Consider the following 27740-nt stretch of genomic DNA (forward strand, 5'->3'; position numbering starts at 1 on the left):
ATGAAAAGCGAAAAACCGACGCAGCTGGCAAGTGGAAGCAGTTCTCGCTCCGTTGTGGTGGCAGACCGGTGAATCAAGTGGGTGGCAAATGATCGACTTCTAGTAGACATAGGTACCAACAACGTATTGACAACGACGCACGTAAGGATGGCGGGTGGGAGTAGTCAAGTGCTAGACTAATTTTAAACGCATTTGCGCGAAACGTGTTCTTTTATCTCATCTCTATTTCTGAAGAGAGCCAAACGGTAGTTCAGTTTGGCTGAAATGTTGAATGGTTCGTGCGATTACTACCTACTCTAAGCATTTTATTCTATTTTATTTATTTTTCTCTTTTTGCGTTGCATAATTGAGTAAACAAACTGAACTTGAATATCGTAGCCCGTGGGTGGGAAGGTCATAGTCAAGTGTAATTACCATATGGTTCGGGAAAGGAAGGATGTCCAAATCGAAATGTAAAGAACATTTTCATTTTCTTGGGGATTTCAGCCTCATTGGGTTTTGAAATTTAAATTAATAACTCGTTTATGTTCTACTAACTGATTCGCCGTTCGTCAGGGTTGCCTAACCCACAATTAGTTCATTTTAATTTCTATTTGAACTACCTGTCGGTGGTTCTGTCATATTTGACCAAAAACCATTCGCCCGTATTTCAAACGACTAAAAGTATGAGTTCGGTAGCCCTTCTTTCTGCCAACCTTGAGATTTCCGGTAAATAGATGTGTGATTTATTTATTTTACAACTATGTGAGCAATCCAATTTTTTTATCGTCTATCTAAGAAATAATTGTTAGTTTAGGGTGGAACGGTGGAACCATCGAAGTGCTAAAGATCTCTAATGTATAGCCATCTGTCTTAAAATAACTCTGGTCCATTGTTTCCAACTGCACCCATCAGAGTCAATCAAACAAAATGTGGTGTAATGCTGCACAATAGATAATCATTTTGCGATTGTCCAATGGTTTATATATACGTTCGATGAACCATGTAGCATTTTAATTGAAATTTGTTACTGTCGCAAGCCGCGCCTCGCTGAATTGGGGTTTCAAAGCGATGATGAACAAAAAAAAAACCGTGGCACTTCATCCACGTCTCATAGACTGTAATTGACCAGATGATTCAGCTATCCGATGGAGAAAAAAAGACGTAATCGATATCACACTTTGGATTGGCAACGATAGTTCACAGGTGTAATTATGGCATCAATTAATTGCCAATCAAAACTGCATCGGGAGTGCAACACCGCCTCTCAGATTACACATATTTCGAATTTCTATTCCAAACTGAATTAAAACTACTCAGATGTAAACCTACTGGTCTACAATATGCTTTCGTCAGATTTATTGATCAATTTAAAGATAAAATGCAGCGCAAAACGCATAAACTCGACGATTATCCCAATCGCAAGTGGTTGAACGAATATCAAACGTATCGCCTGAATCATTCATAAGCCATGAATGGAAATCCAATTTGTCGGGTTCGAACATGAAACAAAACGAATGCCTTTCGCTGAATTAAGATCGCGCCAACAGACGTGATCAGATGGTTCATGGTAAGCCACAAAAAAAAATAATAAAAAGAAAATTGCCAATCGATGCTGCACGCCAGATTTGTGAGTTAGTTTTTCTCCGGTTTGGCATTGCATGACTTTCTCACTGGAGATCATCGTGACTTTGTCGGTGTTACCTATGCATTTTGGACGACCGCGTTCGCTATGGGAGCGTTTGAGCAATTTTGTTAACAGAAGGATGATTCATTTCATATAGCTTAAATACTAAATGGAAACGATTCAATGACAGAATCTTCAATAATACATATTTACCCGTATTTTTTTGCCACCAGTAGCGCAAAAACATCCCAGTGTGCTTCGCCGGGTGATGAATGTAAAAACGACTTCGAGCGGAGAATTAGTAAAGACACAAGGCAGTCACCGATATAAACCACAAACGACGAGAAGAAGCAATAGATTGGAAGGCATGTGCCCGCCCGAAGCCGAAAATGTCGACGCAAAGTGAGAGTAAATTGGATTTTGGTTTCGATTTCATGATGACAGGTGCACTGAACCACCACTGTTCGGATCGTTGTTCCTTTCGATTGGGGTGCATTTATCCAATCAAAGAAAATGTTCGACCATTTATTTACTCATTATGGATGGTTTCTTACAGGTAATGGAACGTGAACAATCCATTCGTGGTCTGGCTAGAGCTTTTCAGTGCAGAATTTTTCATTGAATAGTGTTCATCAGTTTAGTAGTTTAATTATTGTAATTTGACCAAACCCATCTATAGAAAGTGTAATCGTTTTCACTTCCAGCTCACTTTCAAGGTGATACAAAAACTTTGAATAGATTCATCATCCACAAATGATTTTTAATGAACGTTGCAAAATTCTTTCTTGAAAGCTAATGCATGGCTCACTTCCTTCTTCCTTTTCTTTATAAGATCGTTGTCCGCAAAAATAAAAATGAAAATCTGTGTTGACCGTGGAATTTGGTCGTTTTCTCGGCCTCCCGAAACTAGCCTCTGCAATTTCGGACGCGTGGTCTTCACTTTGTTAGTTCAGTTTGCCATGATACTAACACTGTGTGTCTTCTCAATCTTAAAAAAAAATAGGGCAAAGTTCGTCCCATACCTGTAGCGCTTGAAAATGAGCAAAATTCAAGTGATGCATAAACCACATCACTGCTGCAATGACGCCTTTTGTCTATAATATATCTTGGCAGCGAGTCAAATTTGCTCAGTTTTTCGAGAATAGACAAATACCTCGTGCTCATTGGTGGTCTCAAAAGAAACATAATTCGAATTATTGTTATGTTTCAACGGTTTTCTACTCTCCTCATCCTCTGCTGTACTGCTCAGTATATGACGACAAGACAAGACACAACAATTGTATAATATTAAGCCGCAGAGGCGCTGCTGTTTGGTGTGTGATGGTAATTAATTATAGTTGAATTTATTGGTGGTCTCGTATGAGTATAATTAGTTGTTGCTTGAACAAATGTTGCGTTTCTCGTTAACCTATCCATGTTGAATGTAATCATGCGTAGAGCCGCTCTAGACTCAAGACACATCAAATCTAAAAAACTACGGCTTACTATTTTGGGAGCATCGTATGTCTCGGTGAACCCTTATAAACTCTCTAGTCACAGACAAAATTTAAAAGATTTGACAATATCTGAAACAGTCGATTCTCCAACTATTTTACCTTCAACCAGTCATCATTGTGATCTTCCTTGGCTCGTTACATTTGCTAGTTTTATTCTTTGATCCTCCTCATCGTCCTCCTCCGCTATTTCTTCTTCTTCTTCTTCTTCTTCTTCTTCTTTTCTTCTTCTCTTCAGCAATTCCATAGAAAAGCGATTGTATAGTGGAACTCCGAATGTCTTAATATTTAATTGGCATACAACAAGCAACAAAAACATCAGGATGCAATCAGTGAAGTACTAGATTGAAAACAGTGAGCTTTTTGTATAATGTATGGTGAGACGATCAATTCTCCATTTCTTCAATGACACTTTGCAAGCAGTGTGCAAATCAACAAGAAAATAAAATCGTGAACAAGAAATCACTTTCACAAAAGATGGTTGCCATCATTCAAGCTTCACAATTTGTTCATATTATGATAGAAATAAATCATTTTCCTTAACTTTTCGACTTCCTTGCACCCTATTTTGCCATAGTGTACCAGTTATGGCAAATCCCATAAGGAATGCATGTAAATAGTGCGAAGTGGAACTCAAATTAACAAATGTGTCCATAACTGGTACAGGGTTCCTATTATTGGCACACGCCGTAATAAATACTTAAAGTAGTTTTGGCTCCGTTTCTATATTTTTCCTGTAAAGTATGAAAACTAATCAATCTTTTGACATATCGATGACATTCATCGGTCTTCTTCTTATTTTTGTAGAAATAGTGTTCCTTAGATAGTGCGATAACTGGTACAGTCACCCTACAACAACGCAGTTACCCAACTTTTTGCTCAAACAGCATTAAATTTGTCAATAAATCATTATACCCACGCTTTGAGAATATATGATGCCGTTTTCGAAGAGCTACAGCTAGTTGAACATTTTAAAAAAACTGAAAATTTTACCTGTTCCGATTATTTTTATTATCTCCTGTAGATCCGTATGTTATTTTTATTACGTCATTAGGGTGATCAATTTTAAAACAGGATGGCCCAAAAACCAATTTATTTTTTAAGATAACACTAGTTTACAGTATTTTTGAACTCGGTAAGCTGATGATCACTTTTAGTGTAGAATCATGCCCTGAGTTCGAAAACGGGAAGGAAAAAAAAAAATTACAGTAGATAATGATACACTATGCCCTAGAATATTTAGAGAAAGTTTTCCGATCGGACTGGGAATCAAAGCCGCCATCTTTGGATTACGTTCCATGGCCTTATCCAATAGGCAGTTAGGAGACTCTAACTAAAATAAACAAGTCTCGTAGGTGTGGAATCCATTGTCCATTGTAAAGTTCTGAAAAAAAAACCGAACAAATGCTTTTTTTCCCGAAATTTATCATAAAGAGTCAACTGCAATATCTACCAGGTATTCTTCCAGGAGTTTCTTCAATGATTCCTGTGATAGTTTCTTCTGGGATACCCGGGATATTGGGAACCTAATTGGATCCTTCTAGACGATTTTCAGGGGTTCTCCCAGAAATAATCTTGAAATCATTCAAGAGATTTCTCCTAAATGTTATTTTTAGCATTACATATAAACGGAATCTGCTTGGTGATCTCTCCCAAGTAACACAGCTAGTATTATAGCAGTTTAAAATTCACTATTCATACATAGTTGGTTGTTTTTTTCCTGTATTATTGACTTAATATCGAACACTTATACAAGCAAAACAGCGCAAAAAATGGCGGCTTATAGAACATCTTACAGGTTATATAAGATGTATCCTAATACACTAATAGTACTCCACAGGTACGTTTTGATCCATACTTTAATATTGTTTAGTTGAAATCGAGTTATTTGTCAATAATAATACTAGAATATAACACATATAACACAATCTCATTCATAAGTTGGAACTAGGCTGTTTTATAGTAATACAAATCTGTAGAAAACGTTTATGCCACTATCTATTGAAAATGTTGTAATTGAGTAATTTGAAAGCTATATAACTTTAGGATTCCATATATAATACCAATCTCCTAAGAGACCCGACTGTAAAGCATGACAACCTCCAGAGAAAAAAAATATGAAAAGAAAAATAAATAAATCGTTTATTTTTCTGAATAAATGAAATTTCTTGTTTCAACATGGTAACTACTTTTCAAGTGATGGAGTCGATGATATATTTTGATATTTGGGTGTTTAATCATAAAATGGGATATACTATGAGGTATCAATATTGCTTCACTTGCGCTTTAAAATTTATTGTGAAACTTATGATTTCAGTAATACATAATTCACGCGCCATTTAGCGGAATTAAAAAATGTGGCAAAAATCAGCCATTTGATACTGGTTTACTGATTTTTTTCCAATCCACTCAAAAATAAATATGGCAGACTATCCACGAAACTTACAGTGCTGTTCAAAATATTTTGAAAACAATTTAAAATTTAATTCTTAATTTAAATCGAACCCTTGACCACTGATTATTGCCCATGAACGAGTATCAATTAACATTAACGTTGTTTTCTCAACATTTATCAACAAATCAAGTAAAATAAGATTTAGTTTTCGTTTCAAATTTGATTTGTTTTCTGATGCTTTTATACGGTACTGTAAAATGAATCATTTTTGGAATGGAATAAAGAGGAACAGAAAACACAAATCTTTTGTTTTGATACAGCAGAAGTTAAAATTACTACTAATCTACATCTTTCGAGCAATTCTACAACTTGCACATTTTGTTACATTTATAATACGCTTGATTTACATACGTTCAACACATTCGTTTATTAGTTTGTTTTCTGACAACGCTAAAACAACTTCATTATAACTGTTCTGTTGATCTGTCAAAGTGACAAATTAAAAACAACAGTAATCGCCAATTCTGCTGATGGAGGCTCATATTTGTCTTCAATTTTCAGTAAAATCTAATAAGTACAACGAACGATTCACGATTATTTACCCGACTAGACCATGTCCGGAGCAACCCGTGACTGGACGGTTCGTGAGTGATGTGAGTTGGCCAGCAGCTCGGAAATACAGCACAGCAGATTATAACAGAATGTTGGTGATAATGGTTGGCGGATTTGACGATAGGAAATTAGCTGCTAATTTGCATTGGACCAGAATTTCAGGGGATCTGCCCGAATGCTTCCCATATTTGAAAATGTTGACCCTGTGTTTGGACAGAAACGTTGATCACAGCCGCTGCTTCCAGAAGAACTTGGCGAGGAGAATGATGGGTTCTTCCGAGGATGTCGGCTGTGTATCGAGCTGGTGATTCCGTTCAAATTCAACAGATACGCTGTCCTTCTCGAGGCTAGTTTTCTATACCCCTAGCTTAATTATTAAACTAAACTAAATAAACCAGTTTTTTTTGATAATTTTTGCTTTTGGCCGCTTTGTCCCCAGATAATCCAGTAGTTTGCATCATCAACAGAGTAAATATTATTTTCGAATTGATTGCTGCCAAGACTCAACAAAGATGGGTGTTGAATATATGCATTATCTGCGTATTTTTTCACGATTTATAGCTAATAGTATTCTTAAGTTATCAGGAAGCAGCTAACAAAAATAGAGCTTGTAACAAACATTTGATGTTTACTAATGCTTTTATAATACGTTTATAGAGCATCTTTCAAAATTTTAATTTTGAAAGATGTTTTCTGTGTTACTTGGGCTTAGCATGAATTCAGTAGTAGTTTTGAGGAGACTCTTCAAAGAAATTCTTTCATCTAATCTGATGGGATTCTTCTTTGAAATCTCTTATAATTGCTCCAATGGATGGCTTTCCGAGCAGGAACGAATAACTACCACATTACTGCAGCATACCAATATCATACTGTTCACCGAAACAGCCCATAGTTAAACACCACTACTGAGGCGCAGTCTGAGCTTCTACCTATTTCTAAAGGAGGATCTATAGCCAGCTTGAATGACAGGCAGAACTGAAGGGAGGCTAATACTACAACACAATACCCGAGCAGGAGAAAATAGCTGAAGAATAACAAACTCAGGTATGGAAAACCCAATACCTACAACCTGAATGAGTTATTAATTAGCCCTGCATAAGAGTTAAAATATGTACCTCAAATAATAACTGGAGCGTATTCTGTGCATAACTAGTGAATAATGACACCAGCTATTGCAATACCTAAATAATAATCGGCAATTTTTCTATACAAATAGCGATTTTTACATAATTGAATAATACCTCAAGCAGTCCTCAACATCAAACCAATAACTCGTTGAGGTATTTTATCAATACCTACAACATACTAAAGTAAGTTATTTTCAATACCTGGGTAACCGACCAATACCTTGTTTTGGTATGACACCTGACTTTCGTATGCTGCAGTTATGTGTCAGTTATTCGTTCCTGCTCGGGTAGACAGTGATGATAACAGTGAGACAGTACAAACATTGTTGTTTACATGCAGGATAGTAATTATACCTTATTGCTAGTTTGATATTTTCGCTTAACCGTAAGTTGTATTGCTGACTTCATTAATTGAATTATATAAAACTTAAATACTAAAATTACTGGCTAAATCTTAACGCTAGATTACTCTGTTGTGAATCGGTACAAGTACTTAACGGAGACTAAATTGTAAGTAGAGCGAATGAACTAGATTATCGAAGCCTTTCCTAATTAAATTGAATTTCAGCTTGAGCTGATTACCACCTAAATCGGGATAAGTGTTTGCTGTGAGAACTCCGGAAATACCTTTCGCAACACATACCAAGACAAGGTATTGGTCGGTTACCCAGGTCTTGCAAATAACTTATTTTGGTATTTTGTAGGTGTTGATGAAATACCTCAACGAGTTATTGGTTTGGTGCTGAGGACTGCTTGAGGTATTATTCAGTTATGGAAAAATCGCCGATTATTATTTAGGTATTGCCATACCTGAGGCCATTATTCACGTGTTATGCTCAGAATATAAACCAGTTATTATTTTAGGTATTTTACCTCTTATGCAGGGCTTCTTAATACCTCATTCAGGTTGTAGGTATTCGGTTTTCCATACCTGAGTTGGGTATTCTTCAGCTATTCTCTCCTGCTCGGGATGAGTTCCTCCAAAAATGTCTCTGGAATTCCTCTAGTTTGTCTTGTAGGATCCTACACAGATATCTTTTGGAATATGTTTTGAAGCTTTCTGAGGTTCCTTTCTCAAGAAGTTTTGTTTGAGATTTTTGGATGAATCTGGAACCAACCCAGCTGGTTTTTTTTCTTGTATTTATCCAGGTATTTCTACGAGGGTTCTCTTAGGAGTTCTATTGAAAATTTCTCCAGGTGTCTCCTCTTTGATTCTTCTCGGAATCTGTGATTACTTTAGGTAGTTTCGTAGGATTCTTAAATGTGACCTGTAACCAGGCCCGGATTTAAGGGGGGGACAAAGGGGGCAAGTGCCCCGGGCCTCCCGATTGAGCCCCCCCCCCCCGATAATCGCGAACACTATATACATATATTTGGTTCTACGAAACCATATAAAATGCACTTATCCTAGACTAGTTGTAATTGGATTCCTTAAGTGGATACCTAATTTCATAATCTTAATTTGCACTTGAGAATAAATCAAAATCCTAAACTTCATGGGTTTTGGTGCAATTGAACTATTTTTAGAATGGATTTGCAGTTTTTGTGTGATTTTTTCTTCAGTATAAGCTACCATTATAAAACCATTAAACTGTTTTGCCAAAATAATTTTGCCCTTTCATCGGAAATTAAAAATGAAATGACTATTTTGAGGAATTAGTTAAATACTTGATTGCAGCAAATTTATCTCTAAAGAGGTATACAGTATTCAACGATTAGATAAAAATGTTTCTTGCTAGTTTTGGTGTGCACGAGTTCTAAAACCTCTTGAAAGTATTTGGAGAAAAATTAAAAGCGTTTCAAAACAATACAATAGATAGAGTTTTCCAGAGTAAACTAAACGGTATTTGTGGATCAACAGAAATGTCATTTCATTGATAGCATAAGCATAAGTGTGCATAATCATTGGCAAATAGATGAATGAATTATTAAATCACCTATTTGACAATGATTATGCACACTTATGCTGATTATACGTCTATATTCTGAAAACAATTGAACCCATCTGCATCATGTTTGTCGAGGACATAAGTGATCATGGGAAAGATATGATAACGATTCCTGGAGATGTTCGGGAAATTCGGATCAATTTTGTGAGCCTTGTTTCCAAAAACATCTTGGAGCAGCGGTTATGCATATCTATATTTTGGGTCTCACTGACGTTTTTGAAAATGTTTTGCTACAGTTTCCTCCTAAAGCTCTAACCCAAAGATAATCATTTTATAGAACATCGAAAGTACGCAAAATTTAGCCTAAATATTTCAAGGCACAATATTACATCATAAAAAGCATTTAAAAATAAATGAAATTTGAATGAACAAAACAAATGCGTAGCAGTAGCATACATTCTTCGTAAATCACAAAAAAATAGTTAAATTTAAAAAACAAAACGAATTACACAACATTGCCAAAAAAGTTATTGTACGGTTTATATCTTTAAAATCTTGTTTTTGGGGGCCCACTCGATAGGGTTTGCCCCGGGCCCCCCAAATCCTAAATCCGGTACTGCCTGTAACATCTCCTCCAGAAGTTCTTCCTATCATTCCTCCTAAAGTTTATTCAGGGTTTCCATTAGTAGTGCCTTCTGTGATTCTGCAAAGACCTCTTTCTGGTATTCCTAATGGAATTTTTTCTGAGATTCGTCCATGAATTTCCTTAGAAGTTCCTGCTGGATTTTCTTCAGGGATTTTATCTGGGAATTCATCCATGACTTGGTTTTTGGAATCATCAAAAGCTTCTGCTGTTTGTCATCTAAAATCTTCTTTGATTTTTTTCCAGAATTGGGCACTGCGATTCCTCCTAGAGTTTATTCTGGGAATCTTAGAGCAGTTCCTTCTAAATATCTCTAGTGGCTACTTCTGCATATCATCCATGAGTTTTCTTAAAGAGTATCTTCTGAGAATCCTCAATAAAATTTGTTTTTTTTTATGATAACCCTCCAGATTTTTTGTTTTCTGAAAATCACCCAGACATACCTTCTAAATGTTCGTCTGGAGTTCCTAATAGAAATCTTCAGAAGTTCAATTTGAGAACCATTCTGGAGTTCTTTCCAGGAATCCTTCTGAAGCTCCTGGGTGGGAATCTCCTAGAATATTTGGAGTAATCCCCAGAGAGAATTTCTGGAGGAAAACATGGAGTTCCTGGCGGAATTGCGAGACGAAATGTCTGGATCCCCTCCCCATAAACCAGAGAAGAGAATTGTTGGGCAAAAGAGAGGCAAAACAAGCAACAAAAAAGGCGCAGCAATTGAGTTTTTAAACTTTGGAAAATGTATGGATTTTCTGCTTTTTTTTTATTTAAAAAAAATTGAAGCGGAAACAGCCTTATTCCTCAACCTTTTAACCTAATTTACAGCTCTTTTATCCACTAGGGCACTGCGTGAATGATTCAAATTTGCAGCTGCACTTACACTTTGCACATATCGAACTGCCTTTGCGCTGCTGTCACTTTTCTACCCTGTCCATGGTAGGATGTTGAGCACGATGATGTTGATGTGTGACTCTTGTTACTTTTCCAGTTCGATTGGGGGTCCATAGTGAGTTGCCGTTAGCCGATATCCAAGTTTCCGGGTCAGTGAGAGCATATGCTCAGAAGAGGGTCACACCCTTAAACGAAAGTACACAGCGAATGAGTAACTTGCGAAAAGACAAAGGATTTTTCACTCATATTTGCGTACGACTGGATCAGCACAAAAAATGTGCTGATCCGGTGTTACACAAATTTGCGTGAAATTTGACACAAGTTTGCATGAAATCTTTTGTCTTTTCGATCGCTGCGTGAAAGTTACTCCTTGCTCTGTGTATATCGATATTTCCGTGCAGGTGTCAGCCGCTCTCGGGGGAACGAGCAACTGACGAAAAATTGCAAGTGCCGGGGCTGGGATCGAACCCGAAGTGAAGTGAACGTGTAGCCACTACGCCACGGGTCACACTGTTGCGGATGGCATAAAAACGTGATCGAAATTGTTTTGACCATGAAAACATGATTTTTGATCTTTGGTGTCTTCGGCAAAGTTTTTCTATAAAATAAGCACTAATTTATGGAAATATCAGTTTTGTGATCAATCCCCCTAAAAGTGAGAAACGATTTCTATCTTTTTCATTTGTAAACCAAAAAAATATGTTTGTTCAGAGAAGTTGTAGACAATTTCACTAGAAACAACTTTGCCGAACATACAAAATTTCTATCTTTTGATTTGTATGTACATTTGAGGCGTTTTTTATGAATCACCCCTAAAAATCAGTTTTTTGCTTATAACTTTTTCTATGAATTTTTCACGATTTCCAAATGTTCTAGCAAATGTTTTGCCTTATTAAAACGCGTAACTTTTGCGAAGAAAGTATATATCTATCTCTCATATTTATCATGTTATTGGAAATTTAACTTTAAAAAATGCTTATGTTTGACATACCCATTTGTTAACTTTCGCACGTTTTCGCAGACCAGGATTTTCACATTTGAAAATATGGAACGAGTTTTATCTATTGCAAATATAGCCAGTTTTAGCCTGATTTCGCCTGCATATTTAAATTCACATACTAGAAATGACTATCATTATAAAATGTGTTATTGTAAAATGATCAATATGTCAAAAAATGTACTCAGTGCTTTTCTTACATTATTTTTCCACATGAACACGCAAAAACGTTTTCACAGAATCACTTGGAACTGCATCAGATGACTTTCCCATAAAAATTAAGTTTTTCATTTAGATAAACAGTGGCTCCCATAGTAGTACGATAAGTCTCTTCCACAAAATAAACGATATTGTTGAATGATCTTGCTAATGCTCATAAAATTTTTCGAGTTCATGTACACTTTGCAGAAATGTAAATTTTCAGAATGTTTAAATAACAGCATCTAATGATTCGATTAAAATTGGGTTTCAATTTGTTTACTTGAAAATTATTACATACCTGTTATTATTAACGCATACCATTGATTAACGTCATCACTTATTTCATGGCTTCCAGTTACTATCTCGTCATATGTTTAGAGCAAAAGGTTGTTCTCATCCTACGTTTATGGTGTTCTAGTTTTTTTAGGAAATAGTCCAATATTCCTTATTATGGGATCAGATGTTTCAAGCAGACGATGTAGGAGATCTGTGTTAGTTTAGATTTTTGGAAACTTACGTCTATGATCCTCTCTGTAATTCCTGGTGTCTTTGTTGCGGGACTCTTGTGCTTCCTCGGACAGAAAAACATACATACAGTAACTGGAAGCAATACATTTTATGATGACAGTAATCAATGATATGTGTTAATATTAATAGATAAGTTCCATTTTTCAAGTAAACAAATTAAAAATCAATATTAATCGAAACATCAGTTGTTGTTATTTGAACCTTCTGCAAATTAACATTTTCGCAAAGTGTACATGAATACGAAAAATTTTATGAGCATTAGCAAGAGCATATAAAAATATCGTTTATTTTGTGGAAGAGACTTATCGTACTACTATGAGAGCCACTGTTTATCTGAAAAAAAAAACTTAAATTTTATGGGAAAGTCATCTGATGCAGTTCCAAGTGATTCTGTGAAAACGTTTTTGTGTGTTCATGTTGAAAAATAATGTAAGAAAAGCACTGAGTACATTTTTTGACATATTGATCATTTTACAATAACACATTTTATAATGATAGTCATTTCTAGTATGTGAATTTAAATATGCAGGCGAAATCAGGCTAAAACTGGCTATATTTGCAATAGATAAAACTCGTTCCATATTTTCAAATGTGAAAAACCTGGTCTGCGAAAACGTGCGAAAGTTAACAAATGGGTATGTCAAACATAAGCATTTTTTAAAGTGAAATTTCCAATAACATGATAAATATGAGAGATAGATATATACTTTCTTCGCAAAAGTTACGCGTTTTAATAAGGCAAAACATTTGCTAGAACATTTGGAAATCGTGAAAAATTCATAGAAAAAGTTATAAGCAAAAAACTGATTTTTAGGGGTGATTCATAAAAAACGCCTCAAATGTACATACAAATCAAAAGATAGAAATTTTGTATGTTCGGCAAAGTTGTTTCTAGTGAAATTGTCTACAACTTCTCTGAACAAACATATTTTTTTGGTTTACAAATGAAAAAGATAGAAATCGTTTCTCACTTTTAGGGGGATTGATCACAAAACTGATATTTCCATAAATTGGGGCTTATTTTATAGAAAAACTTTGCCGAAGACACCAAAGATCAAAAATCATGTTTTCATGGTCAAAACAATTTCGATCACGTTTTTGGGCCATCCGCAACAGTGTGCGGGTGTAGGAATTTATCAAGATTATTTCAACAAGAAATCTATAAAATCTACACATAGGAATGAAATTATCAGTGAAGCTCTTGATAATTCATTAGCAGTTTCTTATTACGCTCAAATCGCTTTTACCTTTCTGTCGAGATCCTTGACTAATTACACTAGTTAACAAAATAAAACGAAAGTCGTGAACTTCTGTCAACGACCAAAATTTTTGAAGAACAATTTAGTACTGATTTCGAAACCGGGCTACAAAAAATTTGAAGTAGAGCAGTTTTTGAGTTTTAGCTCAATATCGAGTTTAAAATTTTTACAAATATGGAATTTACTAAAATTCAAATAACTTGCGTTTTGTTCAACTAATTTCAAATCTTTTTCCATGAATTAAAAGCTGAATGCAATAGCATTCGATCATCTGAACGCAGGTTTTGCGTCAGATTGATGAAATTCAAGATATTGGCGAGTTTTTGGGACGATCTCCTTAAATTTTAGCCAAATTTCCAAAAATATATGAAAAAATGCATTTTTTTCAATAAGAAAAAAAAACAATCTAAAAATTCTTTCTCAACGTTCATTTGACATATCATATGTAGGCGAGAAACAGTAAAAAATTCAGCTCAATCGGAGCATTGATTACGGAGAATGAGATGTGTGAAGTGAGCGACGTTGCTTAAAAATAGAACAAAAATCGATTTCAAATCACAAACCTTGTATGAAAAGTCGAAAAAAATTCCGCTCTACTGTAATTTTTTTCCTTCGCGTTTTCGAACTCAGGGCATGATTCTACACTAAAAATGATCATCGGCTTACCGAGTTCAAAAATGATGTAAACTAGTTTTATTCCCTTCATTTTGTTGAGTATATCCCAGGCGGTTTCCTTCTAAAATTTATGTTTAATTTCAGGCAATTCGCATGGTCAATTTTTCTTGTAATCGTTTGTTAAAACCATCAATGTCTGAATTTATATGGGTTCTGTCCGAAAATTATATGAATCAAATGTTCTAATTAGGGTACTCACTAAACAGATTAAATTGCTGCGTAAGCCATGATTTTCTGCTTATTTGAAATGTTTCATGGTTTTGCGAATGAAATAATCGAAGATTGCCTTGGTGATCGCGACGTTTAATCAGTTTAATCAGTTTACGCTGTTAAGTGAATCACCCTAATAATTTTACTTTGGATTAGCTGTGCTCATATTCTCATAGCGTATTTTCTTTTTAGTTTCCTTAATTCATATGCAATAATAAATATTGATTTAAACAAGTTGCTGAGGTTGCTACGGTTGCCTTCGCATGAAGACAAGTATAAAGATCTGAAGGCTCAATTCAATCTATGAACCAGGTTCATTTTTATATACCCGGGTACCTGTGACCTCGGAAGTCACTTTCTGAATCGAGTACTACCCAAGTAACACAGAAAACATCTTGAAAAATAATAATCCCAAAAAATGTTATATAACTGTATTATAAACGAATTGGAAAACATCTAGTGTTATAACCAAGTCTTTATAAAGTTTGTCGATAACAAGCAGCCAAAAAAATATCTGCAATTTCATCATGCCCGCAATACTTTGATCGCACAGTTATACAACATAATTAAAACTATGAACACATCCAATCAATCCAAAAACGAAAACAAACACTGTTTACATAGCACCATTCCACTTCCCGAAATTTTATTTCAGTTTTCATCACGTCTGGGTTTTTATTATTTAAAAACAAAAAAAAAAAACAATGCCTAGTTCTAGAAAAACACGTAATGGGAAATCATTACTAGATTTTCCAGGTTTTCAAGCCGATATGTACAATGAGGCAGAATGTTCGTCACGACATATGCAAGGGAAAACAAGAACGCTCGTTGCTCGAAGTTACACCCTTTTCAGTTCATGTTGATGTCAGCTTAGCTTACCTGATGGCATGCAACGTACAATTTTCACTCGGAAAACACTATTTTGCACTATATACTGACAAAATTAATTTCTTAGTCAAACTTTACTGCATTCGGCAAAGATGAGATGGATAACAACAACAAGTTTTGACGTTTTGATAGATTTTTTTTTCGCAAAAGCAGAAGCTCTAATTCAGTTATATTTTCGTTTAAATATTCATCACAAAACGGAATTATAACCTTTTTGTGAATATGTTGAAAATATGTTTACAATACGTATTATAACTGTTTTGATATTTTTTTCTTGCAGAGTTGATTGCAAAGCGGCTTAGAGTACAGTACCGCCTCAAAATATGAATAAATGAATTATTATATAAATATTATGGAGAAAAATGATTTTGCTGTGAGATTTTAGTGTATTCTGAAATAAAGCCTTTCACTTCAAAATAAAATCGAATTTCTTCTGAATCTTTTATAGTCAATAACGAATCATTTTCAAGTTGTTCATGAAACTTTTCAACAACACTGTAAGCTCCATAAAAAGTCTGCCATATTGTTACGTTGTGTGGATTCAAAAATGTCCAAGAAAATTTGCACAATTTGGCTTAGTTTCATTTCATTTTTTAACTCGACTCTAAAGCGCGTTTGGTATAGACAAGTAGAATCATTGGTTTTACCATAAATCTTGAACCGCAGGTGAAACAGTTGTACCGTTACTGAGCATGACCATTTCTTAATTTGTCATTCAAAGTAGAAAAATGTCCAATTATCGAAATCATCATTTGGTTGCACATATTTGGATTGAAGAAGATCTTTGAATATATAAATATGTTTTTATTAAATACGTGTTTACTGTCATTTACCATGACAGTTTAGATATGTTTCTTTAAGCATGTTATATTAATGTTTTCTCCAAGTCATATTTCTTTCATATAGCTTGATTTAAATTGTTGCTGATAATATGTTATATAAATGATTTCTGCAAGCTATATCGATTCAAAAAATCTTATTCCCAACCACATGAATGTATAAGTATAAAGTAGTATTTTAAACTGTTTTTGAAGTGATAAATAACACTAGTTTACAGCATTTTTGAACTCGGTAAGCTGATGATCATTTTTAGTGTAGAATCATGCCCTGAGTTCGAAAACGCGAAAGAAAAAAATTACAGTAGAGCGGAAATTTTTTCGACTTTCCATACAAGGTTGATGATTTGAAATCGATTTTTGTTCTATTTTTAAGCAAAGTCGCTCACCTCAAACATCTTATTCTCCATAATCAATGCTCCGATTGAACTGAAATTTTTACTGTAACTCGCCTACATATGATATGTCAAATAAACGTCGAAAAAGAATTTTTAAGTTGGTTTTTTCTTATTGGAAAAAATACATTTCTTCAAAAAATTTTGGAAATTTTGCTAAAATTTAAGAAGATTGTCCCTAAAACACGCCAATATCTTGAATTTCATTAATCTGACGCAAAACCTGTATTCAGATGATCGAATGGTAGTGTATTCAGCTTTTAATCTATGAAAAAAGATTTAAAATTGGTTGAACAAAACGCAATATATTTGAATTTAAGTAAATTACATTTTTTGAAAAGTTGCAAAACTCGATATTGAGCTAAAACTCAAAAACTGTTCTACTTAAAATTTTTTGAAGGTCGGTTTCGAAATCAGCACTAAATTGTGCTTCAAAAATTTTGGTTGTTGACAGAAGTTCACGACTTTCGTTTTATTTTGTAAACTTGTGTAACTGCATTAGTCTTCAACTTTTAAATAGATTGAACATATTAGTATCATAAGAGTATTACAGTACATGTTATACAACTTGAAAGATGTTTTATAAGCCGCCATTTTTTGCGCTGTTTTGATTATACAAGTGTCTAAAATAAAGTATATAATTCAAGGAAAATACAGCAGGTTATGTATTAAACGTGAATTATAAACAGTATTACAACTAGTTGTGTTACTTGGGTAGTTTACGACACAGAGGTGGGTCGGAAGTGCTTTTAAGGACTGTATCGGAAATTAACTATAAACGTTCACAATTGCCTGAAAAATTATCTGTTCAAAATAAACATAACTTTATTTTAGGAGATACTATATAAATCTCTTAAATAAAGAATGGCAGTTCTGATTTTCAAAAAATAATCATTTAACTTGGACTTTTATCTCAAAAATTGCACAAATGTTTTTAAAGTTTTGGACACATCCTAAAAATTTAAAATTGCGAGAACTGTGGGAAAATATTCAATTTTTTCTCTTATTTTTGCGCAAATATATTCTTTTCCAGAATGCTCATGATATAGGAAAATTATTTTTATCAAAAAAAATTCCCTCCGCAGTTTAGGGTAATTCTTAAAAATGAAAAAAGGCCATTTTTCGAGGAACTCTTTTTTTATGCGTCTTCAAAGAACGATTAAGCAAATAAAAAATACATAGAGTTGAAAATTTGCATTTTTTTCGATTGGGTATGTACTTAAATCCATTGAAGAGGTAGTTTTATCAGAGTACGGAATTTTATAACCTCTAAAGATATTTGAAACAGAACGTCAAAGTTCGACCAAAAAGTAGGTGTTTTTTTTGGGATAGACCATATTTTTAATGTTGGAGGTTTTTCTATCCAAAATAAGAATTTTAAAAGTCGGTTTTGAGTGATATGTTATGTGTGCATAACTGCTAGTAATAATCATTATTTTCCAGATTTTTTCCCGTACAAATTTTTTTCGCTACAAATGTTTGAAACGTTAAAAAAATTAAAATAAAAACTGTTTGTACAGATTGTTATCTTGTGTGGTATACTCATAGACCCATATTTTCAATAATACTAAACATTTTCCAAATTTCTTCAAGCTGTTCTAAACTTAACTATATTGTGAAGGAATGAAAAGACCAACCGTGCTTCGAGATGGAGCATTTTGAATGTTTATAGTTAATTTCTGATACAGTCCTTATATAAGCTCAGAAGTCAGGAAAGGTTCAGTCCTGGGTCCGGTGTTATGGAATGTCATGTTAATGCTCCCGGTGGGAGTTGCAATAGTCGGCTTCACTGATATTAAACACCCCAATTTGCTTCGTAATTACACCCACCCGGTTTACTTCGTAAGAAAAGATTCCAGTTTAATAAATTGTCCTTAATGAGAATCGCATATCAATATTAATCAAATCAATCCTCAGTATGTTAACTTCTCCCTACAAAATAGACATCCAAATCTGGTCAATTGCAGCGACTCCACATGGCATTGCAACCGGCAATGACACTCGTGATCGCGTACCCAATGATTACCGTGCTGAACTGACACGGCGTGGCAGTCGATGATGGATTTATGCTCAATGTATGTAGGTTTTCTTTTTGGCAGTTTCGGGGCATATCTGCCTGCCGGTTTTTCCCCGTTGAGCACGAAAACCGTTCCATGCTCCAGCGAGACTGCATCATCACGGTCATCATTGCTCGCAACCAGAGCCACGCCAACGGATTTTCAACCCGCCGCCGCCGTCATGCAGCCGCAGCGCAGCGCCAGCGTTCGCGAGAGCCGATGATGAATGATTCGTTCGGACGAAACACGCGCGCGCCTCAAGAGGAAGCAAAACTCACCGACGAACTTGAGTCTTCAATCGTACGCGATCGTTTTGAGGCGAAGGAGTGCAGTTTTACGGCGCCGCGTGAATTGGGTTGAACCACGAAAAACGCATTGTGTTTGTGATTGGATGCATTTTTAAAGGAAATTCGAGAGGAAATTCGTGGAAATCGTGATAAGGATATTAGCACTGATTGTGCGTAAATTGCTGGAAAACAGAAGATATTGTGAGGTCCAGCATAAGAAATCAGTCGAATAACTTTCGAGTGTGTTTCACCTGGTTCTACAGAGAGCTAGCAGCAGAAATAAAAAAAAGTGAGTGTATAACAGTGGATGTGGTTCTAAAATGATAAACCGTTCCAGACAACTAATAAGCGTTGCTATGTGAATAGAAGACCGTGCAGAGATAACTGTTTACTGATCGCGCAAACCGCTTGTGGATTATAAATTAGTGTAGTTGAAACGATTTGCGAACCGTTGGTGGCGGCGGCAGCGATGAGAAATGGCCAACGAGCCGTATAAACGAACACCATTTCTGGGCGATTTTTATTGGCGTTCGAGCTGGTTTGCATAGTTGTCTAGCAGCAATGTGTTTACAATGTGGAAAATCGTTTGTATGATTTGTACTACACAGTGAGTGAGCAATTTGGGCTATCTGCCACGAGGAACTTGAGGAACTTGACCGCTGCGTTTGATCAATGTGATCACTTGATGATGACGGAAATGAAAAATAGGTTATCGGTTCGAAGGTTCTGGGGCCGCAATAGTTCACCGAACTGTGAACTTCCTTCGTCGATCGTACAAATAGGATCAATCAGTGAATTGCTTTGTGATGAACTTGTTGTATAGTATCATGATAACGAATGATATTGATGGACGTGTCATTTTTTTCATTTTCAGGAACAGGCAGTAACAAAATTAAAAAAAACTTTTAAAGCAAAGAAAATCAAAGCATGCACAATCAGCACTAAATCCAACGCTAGATTTGTAACTAATGAGATTTATCTTTGTGTGAAGTAAACGTACATTTTTCTTGTATTTCAAATTGGTTCTGTTTTAAATAAATGTAAATATTTTTGTATGATTCAACCATTCGGCCGTATGGAAATATTTAAATTTTCTCCTTTCATCGAGATGGTTCACCTCCCTAGTGGATAGTTTTTGATGCTGTTATTATGTAGTTTCCCTAAGAATTTATATAAGAATACCTTGGAAAAATCAATATGTTTCGCGAGAAGAAATTTGTTTTATCTGACAGCTGTTGTACTTGAAGACGGACCTGGAATCATCTACTTTTTATCTTTCTATCCACTTTCTCTCTCTCTCTCTTCTCTACATATACAACTCATATATATATTCATATGTTCATAGCCATTGCTAGAACCAGAAACGAATTGGAAAAAAGTCGTTTCCCTCCCTTCCATCTTCCACTCACAGCACAGTGTATAATAACGCCTACAAGTTATGCAACCAAAGCGTGCTGTGCCGCTTGACCTTATTCACCACACAATGTATCACCTTACGAACACTATAAATAACCCCCAATCCATGGATCGCATCACCGACCCAACGGTGACTCCCAGATCTCCCATCCTTTCCATCTAACAAATACCCCAGTCCGTGCTGATTGTGGGGATGCAGAGGTGATCTCGGTCTTTAGTAGCAACAACCAGCACACTCTAACATTCCTTTCTCTTCCCAACTGACTATAAGGACGTGGCCGGCGCCGTTATTGATCCAAAAATGTATGAGCTGCTTAAATTGCACTTTGAGAATAAGTGGAGTGTCCCAGCCCTTATTCATTTGGATCTCAGTGCAATTGGAACCAGCTCAGATCAATCACGGAGTAGCAACCATTGACATGTATAGTCAGATTTGATCGTTTGATCGATCGTTGAAAATCGATATGTCATTAAGCTTCTTTGAAAAAACATAATTCATGTTCTTAACAGCTTATCAGTTTGCCAAAGAAACATTATAAATGAAATTAATTTCAATAAAATGTCAAGTGTTACCTCCTGAATCAGTTGTTCCAGACTCCCAGAAGCTACGTTCAAAATTTGGGTGAAATCGATTAAGTCTAAGGGGGCGCTCAACGAGCTTAAAGTTTGTATGGGAAAAATTGACCAAATATATATTTCAGTTTTCGATTTTTGCCGCTAAGTTGCACTTTAAGCGTTTAATAATTAAACCTAGGCAAGGCTGTATTTAATAATGTGGTGGCTCGTGGCCACAGTGTTATGAGTGCCCTTTATCTAGACTTCTAGAGGATATATTTTGCCCATAAAAAATAAAAAAAACCCAAATTAATCCACCTAGAGGTGATAGTGCCTTTCTCGTCGTATATGTTCACACGATCTTTCCGTCGACGTTAGTCAAAGTGTTCCTGAATCCTGATATTTTTTGAGAAAAGCAAGCATTTTATCAAAGCCATCATTGAATTGACTTAAAACTTATCGATGGCACATAGTCCGACGTTGTGTTCAGCGTATAAGCAGAGCTGTATAATATCAGATTTCTCAGTTGACTGCTTGAGTACCTTCACTAACATTGGGAGCTGATCAATATCAAGACGATACTAACAAGCTATGATACAACTTTTTACACAATCACCGTTGACCGTTGAAAACAAGAACGTAGTGAGTATAGTGAGACGTCTGTTTGTATGTGGGTTTAATATGTCAAGATTTTGTTCTCTTACACATATTTATCGCTTGCATTGATTTTATTTACTTTCGTAGTTACGGCGAAGCATCAACTGGTTGTGCAACCCTACCGGTAGTCTCTAATGTGGTATGAGCCTATTTTCTATTTAACCGTTTCTCAGGTTATTAAAAAGCCGTGATTTGATGTGTCGCATGGTTCAATTGATAACTTTCTGGAACACCACCGGGTCTCCCAAACATAGTCTGAGGCAATATCATTGCTAACGTACATTAGGTTAAGTAAAAAAACACGATTTGATTTATCTTATGCATGGGTACTGATCACTTTTACATTTGACCACTACCAGTGAGACACCCAGAACTAGTTTCGGGACACTATCGGTTGTCTAAAATATGGTCTGAGGCTATGTTCTTACGAATCGATCATCGTTTTATCAAAAAAGGGTCTCCAGTTGGCCTGGTAATTAAGGCTATGAATCGCCAATCCGGAAACGGCGGGTTTCATTCTCGTTCCGGTCGGGAACTTTTTCTCGACTTCCTGGGCATAGTGTATCTTTGTACTTGCCTCAAATTCATGCAATGGCAGGCAAAGAAAACCCTTCAATTAATAACTGTGGAAGTGCTCTATAGAACACTAAGTAGAAGAGAGGCAGGCCAAGTTCCAATGCGAACGTCAAGCCATAAAGAAGAAGTTATCAAAAAAGCTGCTATTTGGTGTACTGTCAAACCCGCGTATTCATCAATCTTTAATACGACACTTTTTAATTTGTACCCCGCTCACTCGAAATTTGTTGAATTGAAAAATGATCAAATGTCACAGTGTAATACACTGCAAATACGAATGATACGATATTGTGATGTTACTCACACCCGCAGCGGCTCCTCGTGCAGCTGCTATTTTCGAAACTTCTAATTTGGTGCTTTCCGACACCTGATCCGTTTGGTGATGAACCGCAGTGAACCTCGGAAAAATGAACAAGCTATAAATTCGTACCACCACAATATCTGTAAGATTTGTGTTCAAAACAAATAATACAATCTAAACGAAACTAAAATAATGTTAGTTTATCGAATTAAAAATTTGCCCAGGTAATTTGACAGCATTCATTGTCGAATTAGCGTGGTTTTATGGTACGACACGCATGGGTTTGGTCCAATTTCACATTTACAACTTTCGGTTCACATTTTACCACTAATCGATTGTTCCTGATGTGGTCTTAGACTAGTGTCATGCAAATTAATAATCAGTTTTCCTAAAAAGTCGCAAATTGATGTAATGCATGTATGGGTTTAGTTCATTTGTGCATTTCGCCAGTTCCGGCGAGGCACTCGAATCTGGTTCCGGAACACTACTAGCCTGAGACTATTTTCTTGCTGACCGTTCTTCGCGTTATCGAAGAAGCCGTTATTTAGTGTGCTGCGTGTATGCGTTTGGTTCTTTTCTACATTTGACCACTTCCGTCGGGGCACCTGGAACCGGTTTCGGCACACTATTGGTTTTCCAAAGTATGGTCTATGATGTTTTTTTCTTGTTAACCGTTCATCAGCTTAATTAAAAAGTCATTTAATGTGTCGAATTTATGGGTTTGGTTCTCCTTTACATTTGACCACTTCCGATGGGGCAACCGTAATCGGTTGCGGAACACTACCGGTTGTCCCCAATATGGCTGGAAACTTTTTTGCTTAATCAAGATGCCTAAAAATCCGCGATTTGATGTGTCGCTTGCATGGGTTTGGTTCCCCTTTAATATTTGACCATTTCCGGCGGGACACCCGGAACCGGTTCCGGATCACAACCGATTCAGATATGTTCTGAAAATATTTTCCTGCTTACTGTTCATCAGGATATCAAAACAGTCACTATTTGATATGTCGCTTGCATGGGTTTAATTATTTTTTATACTTTGCTACCTCCGGCGGAACATCTAGAACCGGTTCCGATATGGTCTGAGAATGCTTTCCTGCTTACTGTTCCTCAGGTTTTCGAAAAAGCTGCGGTTTGATATGTCGCATTCATGGTTTTAGTTCAATTTTATATTTGGCCACTTCCTACGGGACACCCGGAACCGGTTCCGAGACACAACCGGTTCAGATATGGTCTGAGAATGTTATCCTGCTTACTGTTCATCAGGATATCAAAAAAGCCACTATTTGATATGTCGCATGCATTTGTTTGGTTAACTTTTATACTTGGCCACTTCCGGTGGGGCATTTGCAACCGGTTCCGGAACACTACCGGTTCCGATATGATCTGAGAATGTTTTCCTGCTTACTGTTCATCACGTTATCGAAAAAGCCGCGGTTTGATGTGTCGCATGCATGGGTTTAGTTCACTTTTATGTTTGGTCACTTCCGGCGGGACACCCGGAACCGGTTCCGGGACACTACCATTTCAGATATGGTCTGAGACTATTTTTCTGCATACCATTCATCAAGTTATCGAAAATGCCGTAGTTTGATGTGCCGCATGGATGGGTTTGTAGCGTTTTCATATCTGGCCTCTTCCTGGGGTACCGGTCCGGAACACCTAAATGGCCATACCTTCGGAACGGCTGGACCAATCTGAACCATTTTCAATAGGAAACAATGGGACCGGATTCCGCGTCGAATGAACCGTCGGTCATTAAAATCGGTTGAGGTTTACTGCCAAAAAGTGATGTGAGTTTATTTGTACACATACACACATACATACACACACACATACACACACACAGACATCACCTCAATTCGTCGAGCTGAGTCGATTGGTATATAAGACTTGACCCCTCCGGAGGCTCTATCAAATTTTCGTTTTTGGAGTGAACATATAGCCTTTCGGTACACCTCGGTGTACGAGAAAGGCAAAAAAACAAGAGAAAAGATTAATAAATTTTTCAAAAAAAGGTTTTTTATTGTTTTAAAAGAACTTGAATCAAGGCAGTAAGAAGTCTCTATAATTAATTTAGAGAGCAGAAGCAGATATGGAAGTTTAATGTAAAACGGTGATAATAAAAATTATATCTATCTTCTATATATAAAAATGAGTCCTTTTGAGGCAACAAAACTCTCTAACGGATGCACCGATCAGCATGACTCTTGCATGGTTAGATTCGTATTCATGGTGGCTGTGTTTGTAAGTAGAAAAAGTTACGAAAATATACTTAAAAGAAGCACAATTGCGATATTACTGAAATAGTTATGAGCGGGGAAGAAATTCTAAACGATCGCACTAAAACCAACCTAGAAAGCGGTGCTGCAATGACCCCACAACAGTTGTCAAACAACTACAACTAAAATGGCAGTACAACGTCTGTCGGGACAGCTAGTCTTCTGTATAAATGAAATGGTGTTCTAAAAGTTTTCAAAGCCGATAGAAATTTCTGAAATTCTTCTGTGAATCCGGTGTTTTTTTTTTTCAAAATATCTTATAAATTTGCAGCAGAAACAAATAAAAACATTCCTGCAAATCCTCTAAAATATTGTGAAGAAATCACATAGTTAGGCTGATACAAGTTTGGTATTGAGTTTTTGTCCCCCCCCCCTTCAAAAATTTTTGGCTGGATTTTGCATTTTGAGCGGGCTTTGGTGAAAATTCTCAAACAAATCTGATAAGCTATTAATATTTAAATAAATGCTTTATTATTTCTATCCCCCCTCGACCAACGAGTGGTGGGACAAAAAGTGAAATAAATATTTGTAAAAAAGAAGTCTCAAAAAAATCCCCATAAGGTCTTGTACCATTTGGGCAAGATTGACTTGAATTTTTGCAATGAGTTAGGCACGTACAGTATCTGACTCCATACAAAAATTCAAATTAATCGGTTTGAAATTAACTTAGTTATAACGACAAGGGCCCAAAATAGGTACACCTGCCCAAATGGTACAACCTACGTCGATTTTTGAAGGATGTTTGTAATTTGTAACTATGGAACAACTTCTCTGTAATATCTGAAGACACTGTGCCTTGGATGCATGCATCTTAGTAGTGTTGTGACTGAGCATTTTTTTCAATAATCTGTGTAAAGTTATTCTAAATTGGAATATCCTACATCCTGAAGGAAGAACCAATCCGACATCATTCAAAAATATTGAGATCAGCATTGGTCCTAAGTTGCTGCCTTGTGGGCAGTGCTGGAAAACCGTGAGTAAAATCGATTTAGAAGACACAAAAAAATGCCATCGCATCGCTATCCACTTCGGATTCGCAGCGAACTGTTCGTGCTGCTGTGGTTCGCGATCGTCCGACAGCAACACGAGCGAGAGGTTCGCAATGCGAACTTCGCATCATTATGTACCCCAATGCTTTTGTATTTCAGTGGTTCACGGCAAATATTTCTCTAATGAAATCAAATTTTGGTAAACTTTTTCGTTGATATGATTTATTGGAATGGTAGTTGTCCAATATAATCATAGAACATTAAATTAACTATCTTTAGGGGCAAAGAAAGGCAACGAACCAAGTGTGAGCAAATTGCGATCCTTCTGGTGGACCAACTGCGATCCGACTCGTTTGACATTTGTTTTGTGTCGGTTCTTCGCTTCGGCATTCCGTGAACCGCTCTCGCTTTTTGTGTTCGCGAGCACGAGTACAAAGTTTGTGTTCGATGTGAACTAAAAATCACGTCAAGCGCATGATGCTTTCCACCACTGCTTGTGGAACGCCTGATGGATTCGTGAAGTAGTATGATTCCGCCACAGACAAACAGACGTAACACTCTGATAATTCCCATCGTACTTCGATTTAACGATCTTTTTCAAAATTTGATAGTTGACCAACTACCCACCTGTGGCGCTCACATCGTTTTTGTTCGAGTTTGACGTTTGCTCACTACCGCCACCTAGTTGATGGTCGGCCAAACTTAGTCATTTTAGCATTGGGCGAATATGTTTCCGTGACTATGATTTGAATCGAAAAATGTTCGAAGTGTTACGTCTGTTTGTCTGTGATTCCGCTATACCGATTTTCACGCATAGCTCACGGTTTGTGAGGTATGATCGGAACCAGTTAATTATGCTGGAGAAAGTCAACAAATTCCAAGAGTCACTCTATTTGTTTTTAATGCCTACAAAAAAAAATCTTTCGATCGCCTCAACCACGGAAACTGTGAAGCACCCTGAGACAGAAAGGAGTCCATAAAATCGCCAACCTCAACGATGCGCAGTACAAGGTTTCTACATGCTTTTGCAAAACGGAGTTTTATCCGACCCCATTAGAGTGGTCGCTGTTATGATGCAAGGTTGTTAACTATCACTACTACGATTCCTCATTGTTAGTGAGGAGACCATTTGAACGACTTTAAATTAGCTAATGATATTTTCCTAACTAGCCCAACGACGCTTCAATATGCAGAGTAAGCTCAGATATCAGAGATTCAATCAGATTAGTCAACGCACCAGAATTAGAATTTTTAATTTAAACGCGAAATCAGGAGTGTTGTACATCAGCGAAACCTGCCCATCAGCAAAGACCACATGAAAGCTGCTGGTTTTCATCAACCGAATATCAATATAATATAATATCGATGCCTTTAGAAACCGATGGCCAGTAAATTCAACTTACACCTCCGGACAATTTTTCGTCCCTTGCTATTCCCTCTGAGGGCGGCTGACATTGGTCCTCTTCTGAGCCTACATATATTATATGACTCAACGGATCCGAATATTTGGTTATCAGCAAACGGCGACTCACAATGGACCCTCAACTGGAAAAGAAACAATAGACGCACATCAACATCCTTGTGCTCATCATTTTGCACAGAGTAGAAAAGTGAAAGCAGCGCAAAGGCAACTCGGTATAGTAGAATAGGATAAATTTAGGCGCTGCACACAGTGTAAGGGCAGTTGTCACGTGCAATCGTTCACGTAGTGTTCTAGCGTACAAGAGAGCTGTGGGGCTGTCCATAAATCACGAGGTCATTTTTTGGTAGATTCCGCACTACATCTATCAGCGTGGAAGTTGGCTCATTTCTGCCCTCTGCTGCACTGACACAGTCGTGTTTTCCGTAACCTTAGTCCTCCGCGTTATGGGGGTATCGTTCTGGTGCTCATCAAAGTGCTGCTTTCACTTTTCAATCCATTTAATTACCTCACGTCCGTCCATCAAGGGGCTTTTTCGTATTATGTACGTTTCATTTT

The 27740-nt window shown here is 36.5% G+C and overlaps 1 protein-coding gene across 18 annotated transcripts in view; it reads left to right on the top strand.

Moving 5' to 3' along the window:
• Positions 1–27740, top strand: part of LOC109431650 (titin homolog) — a 113509-nt gene that overhangs the window by 51602 nt on the left and 34167 nt on the right. Inside the window, exon 1 of one of the 18 annotated variants that reach the window (XM_019707886.3) lies at positions 18982–19275. The exons of the other annotated variants lie outside the window; for them this stretch is intronic. The gene's annotated coding sequence lies outside the window, so the exon portion shown is untranslated. Of the gene's footprint in view, positions 1–18981; positions 19276–27740 lie in introns of those variants that run through there. 18 annotated transcript variants of the gene reach the window in all.

The sequence above is a fragment of the Aedes albopictus genome, chromosome 2 (genome assembly GCF_035046485.1).
Source record: "Aedes albopictus strain Foshan chromosome 2, AalbF5, whole genome shotgun sequence".
NCBI lineage: Eukaryota > Metazoa > Arthropoda > Insecta > Diptera > Culicidae > Aedes > Aedes albopictus.